Source organism: Solanum pennellii, chromosome 12 (genome assembly GCF_001406875.1).
Source record: "Solanum pennellii chromosome 12, SPENNV200".
Lineage (NCBI taxonomy): Eukaryota > Viridiplantae > Streptophyta > Magnoliopsida > Solanales > Solanaceae > Solanum > Solanum pennellii.
The window spans coordinates 64,605,951-64,613,103 of NC_028648.1; the positions used below are offsets into that span (position 1 = coordinate 64,605,951).

Sequence of the window (7,153 nt, forward strand, 5' to 3'; positions counted from 1 at the left end):
TATCATAGTTTAGCTGTTCACCGCTTTCACATGGCAGAACCCATCACAGAGAAATTGACGCCCTATACACTCATATCTCGACTTGACAACCAAAATTGCAATTAAACGAATAATAAAATAACTAGAAAATTTCTTCAATAGAAAAAATCATAGAATGAGACATGCAAATCAATACATTTTCAGCCCCTCATTTTTCAACTCAAATCCATATTAAAAGATCCCAAATAGTACCGTTAACTAATACTACAAGATCTCAAAAACATAATTTATTGCTTTAAAATAAAGAACGGGGGATAAACTTATTATAAAAAAAAATACATATATCTTACATATTTTGGTCACTGAAAATGATAAATTGGAGATTGAGAAACATAGAATATATTCTTCAAACACAATATTATTTATTTTACACGTTAGCTTACATTAGCCGATATTGTAAATTTTTCATCACATAAATAGAAACGCACCCTAAAAATGCATGTGTGTACACACATATAGCACAACATAGATATATCTTCTATTGCTTAAGAAGATGATCATCTATATGCTTGGTAACGTCAAGGATAATACCCACGAAATTGAGGGGTTCTGGGGTATCTTCAGTTTTTTTTTCATATTCAAAAGTCCATGTAGCCCACTCATGTTCACAAGATGTTACAATAATAAAGAAATTATACAATTCTAATATATCGCCTTCAATCACTTTCCATTTGATTAATTTTTTGTCAGGATCGACGGCTTCAATTACTTGTTTCACAATCTTTTTCTGTCCATCTGTAATTAATAAAATAAAAAATACAAGAGATGTTAGTCCTACTTCAGCGGTCTCATTTCTCATGAAAGATTTAAATAATTAAAATTAATATCTTATTTCTTCTCTGTTTTTCACTTTTTTTTCCCAAAAAATATTTAATGCCTATAAATATTGAATAACCTTTCCTGAATAGAGTTACATTGTGGAGAACATGGAAATTAGTTAGGAAAATTATAATTACGATTATATTATGTTTGATATGACATAAGTAATTTTTCATGAATTTTTTTCTCCAAAATATTTGAGATATAGAAAATTGATGCAAGAAAATCTCACACACACAGAGAAAAATGTGTGTTACCTTCGTTATAATTTCAGCTAACAATTGAACCAACTTTTACAGTTTCACCTTCATGAATCTCAAAGTTGTTGACAATACTAGGGCTTATATTTGATACGCGATCAGTATTAGTGTGATAGATATCAAAAATCAAGTGTCCACCACCCCTCACCTCCAGTGAAGCGATCAACTTGCCTTTCAAACCCATATTTTTTTAAATTCGAAATAGCAAATAAGTTGTGAAAATAAAATGGTGAGAAAATGTTAAGAACATATAGTCTTTATATAGATATTAATTAGCTACGAAAAACTAGCTAGTAAAAAATATTATCGCTACATTATCTTACATATTATAATTTGTGGTGGGGGATCAAAGATTAGTGTTATTTTTCATTTATGTATAATTATATGTTTTGCTTAGTTATAAATTTGATTTTTACAATAAAGTTTAGATATCCATGCCAATTAAAGTATATTCATTTTATAATTTGATTGAGGTTTATAAATACACATTTTTTAATTCAAGGACAACAAAATTATGAGAATTAATCTCTCTTATCATATATAAATATAAAAGCAGGAAGAGAATTGCATTTTTAATGAATAATCTTTAGCAAACAAGTGAAGAATGTAAGTATATAAAAAAAATAAAATAATGTACTTTTTTTTTTTTTGATAAAAATAACATCCACGATTTAATTTATTATCGTGTCATGTAGTATATATTGTGCTAATTTAATAAAGAATTTTTCTTAGAAAAATTTACAAAATTATATTGTTTTTCAAATGATAGAAATATAATGATTTTGTGTTATATACGTTATATTATGTGATAATCTAATTAACGTTACTTTGGACATATTTTAAAAAATTTAGACTTTTTCAACTGGAATATAATTTATATAACGAAAGAGTATTTTATGCAATATGTTATTAGTAGGGATTTATAATAAATGTCTCATGTATGAATTTCCATTTTATTTTTCAACTCACTGCCTAACTTTGTTAAGTATGAAATTTAATTGATAGATTGTGCTAATAAATACTCAATTTTGAGTCATTTTTTCCCAAAAAAGGGTAATCCTATATATCCCCACTAAGAAGATTTTTAAAATATTGACTGATTTTTTTAATTAACAAAAAATTATAATAGATAAAATTGTCATTTAGCTTTACGATGTGATATATACTTACTAAGTGTTAGGATCGAATTCACGCACACACACTTGATGAATGAAGAACACAAGAACTTTCAAGAGAAAGAGATGAGAGATCTAGAGAGAGAAAGAGAGAAACCAATATTTCGTGGTAACACCCCGTGAGTAAACTTCCACCGCAATGGGGTATATATATTAATAAATCAGAGTATTTTTGGTTACAGAGAATAAACAGTAATATATGACAGTACATCAAATATTAATCAAGCTCCACAGCCTAACACTAAACCCATATATTTCTTTTAAAAATTGTACAGGATTTTTATTAGAAAAAATCATAATGTCTATTGTAATCTTATTATTACATTAACTATTATCCCCTTTAGTTTGTGCTTATACTTGTCTACGACTATATTAAAAATAAATGTCTATTTAGAAAATTATAAGATATTATAATTTATCACTTAGTTTCTAATTTATTTTTGTTAACAATTATAGTTATTGTACAATATATTTTGCAAAAAATTGAATTTATTTTATTCAAAGAATGATATAATAAAACTGTTATTTTGTTAATTATTTTTTAAGACGTGTAAAAATAAAAGGAGAGAGCATTATTCAAAAAGAAAATATAGTTAGAAAATATTTAATTTTTGGTGTGTTTCTTGAAATAGATTTTCTTCTTGGTACTCGTTTATTCTCTCAAATGGCTAACTAAAAAGTTGTCATTAATTTACTTAAAAAGTGAAAATCAAAGCAATAGTTTAATTACTTAATCACTAAATTATCTCATATTTTAGTTACTCCTCCTTCCTTGATTCGTTTTATTTGTCCGTTATTTCAAGATAAATTTTTATTTTTATTTGTCATTTAAAATATTAAGAAAAAATAATTATTTTTAAAAATATTTTATCGTTAGCATTAATAACCTATTTCTCAAATCATTTTTCAAGATATAGTAGTACGTAATATCAAACACCAATTAAAAGATTGATAGTGTGGTAAAATAACCACGACAATCATTATTTTCTTAATGAGTGTGTTAATCCAAATATGACAAATCAAAGTGAACAGAGGGTGTATTAAAGGACGATTCTCATAATTTCTGTGAAAATTGAGGTTTTTATCTAACTTATGATTTACTCCAAGATCATAATTTGCACTAATTTCAAGATGAAAAATCAAAGGTACTACTCAATTTGCACAACTTTTGTCTAACTAATTTTTTGGATCTTGCTTAGCTTGCTTTTGAATACTGCAACTTATTTGTTTGCTTTGTCTATGTGCAAAATTTATGTTTCTGTCTTTATAAGATAAAAGGACTCAAATTTCTTAATCCTTACATTTTGTTCGATTAGATTTCAACTGAATATTACTGTAATAAAAGAATTTTATTTTTTTTGGATATAATAAATATCGTTACATTACATATACATACCAGATACAATCATTTTTGTTTGAAATGTCCTATTGTTACATGTACATATGAGTTGGACAAAAAGTTAATCAAGTAATAAAATGAAGTTTAAAATAGAAATATTTTAATAATTCAATTAATTGACTATTTGAATTTTCACTTTAAATTATTAGTGAGAATTTAATTCTTCACGTCCCTCAAATTTTCCTTTCCTCTATTGTCACATGTGGTGAGCCAATAGTATGAAAAGAAGTAGCCAAACTAACTTTGACATTTTCCACACTCCTAACCTAACCAGTACCTAACCAAGTTGTAGCATCAACCAGAATCGTAATAGATTCGTAAGTACTCTTTTATTTTTAATTAAAATCTCAAGTTTAAATTTTTCTAAGTATAAAATCATCTTTGTGAGGAACACTCACTCTTAATTGAGACTTTCCATTCACATTGAGACAAAAAAGAATTGTGAAAATCTAAACGATTCGATTTATTCAAAAATTTATTTTAAAAACTATTTAAAAATTACTTGGAATAACATTTTATGTTCTCCCCTCAAAAAAAGTTTAAATATGGGGGAGAATTTATCCGCATCTGATGTATACATTAAATTAATATAATTTTCCTTATTATACAGTTTAATGAAGTAAAATAGTGAGTCCCCCCGAATATGGTAGTATTAGCCAAGGTTGATCTCATTCCCCCACCAACTTTCTACTGCTGACATTCTCTTACATATTCATTTAAATTTACGTGAAATTTTTTCGAGAATGAAATTTAAACAATGAAATAGTAACTCTTTATTAACGTATTTGTTTTAACTTACTTGACATCTTTTCATGAAATTTAAATAAGAACTCTTTAATTTCTTTATAAGTTTTTGCATATATTTTTTAATTGAGACCATATTGATGTAGTTCTTTTGTCTTTTTCTTTTTTTTTTTGTTTTTTGTTTTTCACGTGGTCTTCGAAATTCATATTAGAGTGTCCCAATTAAATTTAAATCACACACTGCAAAGTAAATTTAGAGGTGATACTTTAGTTCTGTATATCTTATATGACAACCTACTTCGTTCTATACATGATTTAGAGTATAACTCACTATCTATACCCACACATAGTTTTACTTAGGTGGATGAATTCCTAGTGGTGGATCGGATGTACTGATCCCGTGATGTCCTCTTGGTAGTGTAGAATGCTTGGGTAGATTTGGTGATTTTAGATGTGGTTTGGTGTTGCATTGGGGCAGTTTAAGTTTTCGAGTAGCTTTACACGTACTAACTTGTTTATGAGAACTTATATAAGAGCTACTATATATGAAGAGTAACAATCGTCAAAGAGTGTTGATAGAGGTTTTGCATTTTAAAGTGTATCACTTGTTGGTGTTTACTTGATCATTTTCTTCTTTGGGTTAGATAAGTTTGATTCTCCCTTGATAGGTACCTGATGTCTAAAGATAGGATTTTTATAACTGAAGCTCGTGAAAATATTGCGTTGTGAAAAAGGAATCTTGATAAGATTTGTGATGGTCTATGCATTATGAGTTTGTGGTAATTGGTTCAAGTTCACTTTTGGTAATAGTCGATATCGATACATGTTACCTTGATTATGCTATAAAATATTCATCATGATGGTTGTGTTATGGTCCAGTGTGTTTCACCTTAGATTGAGTTTCATGAATTAGTTTGTGGCTTTATAATCACTCCTGATCGGTAGACCTTCCAAATTTTGATTCGAAAGTTAAGTTTTTGATAATAACTCTTGACGTAATGGTCTTAAGGATGAGCCCACTTAGGGAGATAAACATTGACTCCGAAAAATATACCTCAAGCTTTTGGTATTGTTAGTTATTCTTCCTTCTCCTTTTTTTTTATGTTCGAGAACGAACATAGTTTTTAGTGGTGGATAATGTAATGACCCGAAGGTAATTTTCAAAAGTTTATTCTAAATTTTGATTTTTACCCATCTCGGTAGTTGCCTTGAGTAAGTTTTTATCAAGTTGTGAAGTTGATTTGAAAATTTTGAGCTATTTATAATTACGATAGTTTAGTAGAGGGGTGATTTTAGATAATTAATGTTATTTGGGAGCTAATGATCTTAATTCATAATTTATTTAATATATTACTTGGCTCAAAAACATTAAAATAAGGAAATAAAATAGTAGGGTTTAACGTTTTAGTCCACAATTTAAAAGAGGAAAAAAAAAGATTGTACGAGAGAGGCACAATCGGCGCAGCAAGAAAAACACTTCGTGCTTCAGGTAAATTTCAGATCACATTCTTATAATGTAAAGTAATTGCCAAGAGTAGCAGTACACATTAATATAATATTATTTATTTAAGAAAGAATCATGTATGTGGTTGTTTAGAAAAAATGTCGGCCAAAACAAATAATAGCAGCCTATTGTATTTAATTATGATTATTATTTAATGAACTTAAGGTTCCAATAATGAGCTAATCATTTGAAACTTAAGATTTTGCTAATTTTTGGACAATGTGGGTATGTTTATGTATATTGAATCATTACTAGGTTACTGCTAGTTGAATTCATGTTGGGTTGGAATTATTCTTATAGATATTCTATCATAATTTAAGTTTTGGCATATTGAGATAGGTAATTAAATATTAGGTATAGTATATTATAATAATATCATTAGAATTATGTTATTCGGAGAATTAAGATTTAACCCTAAACTTGAAATTCAGAAAATATGAGATTTGATCAATTGGTTGGAATAAAGATTTAGAAATTTTATTATAAATTCGGATGAGTTTTGGGTCTAAGCTAGAGATATAGCAATATGAATGTTGTTAGTTTTGAAATCATATCGTGGTTATTTATTTGAATAGATTTTATTGGTTTGGAAGTCAACCAAAAGAGGAAGGCTCAAGTTTTGGAGTCATTGTTCGACTATTTGAGGCAAGTGGATTTCTAAACTCTTGTTAAGTGTATGAAATGCGTGTATTTCCTTGTGGTATATGTTTGGGAGTAACGGGATTGGTGATGGGTTGACTTGTCCACATTGATTAATTCTAATGATGAAAAGAATGGGGATAACAAAAGGCAATGTGATTAATTGTTTATGTCTGTTGTGTTGAGAAAGGGTTGAAGGCTTGTTGAATCATTGTTGATGTAACTTCATGTTTGTGTGGTTGTGAACTGTGCGATGTTATGAAAATGGTCATCTCCTCATTATATTTGTGAACTTGTCATCTGCATTATTCTGAGGCATTTGTTGTGACAAGTGTTATGTGCATTGAGAAAGAATGGGTACTTAAGAGGATGTACCATTTCGAGGGACGTATCGCGCGCCGCGATGGATACTATATTTCGAGGGACGTATCGCGCGCCGCGATGGTTACTATTATCGAGGGTCGTGTCGTGCGCCGCGAAAGATGCATGGACAGATATGTCCCCCATGGGTCCCGGACTGAGTGACAGCGGGTGTGTATCACTAGGTCAGACATGCATCATTATACTTGGCATT

At 28.6% G+C, this 7,153-nt stretch overlaps 1 pseudogene; it reads right to left on the bottom strand.

Moving 5' to 3' along the window:
• Positions 1-341: 341 nt before the first annotated feature.
• LOC107006855 lies at positions 342-1,319 on the bottom strand (annotated as a pseudogene).
• Positions 1,320-7,153: the final 5,834 nt, after the last annotated feature.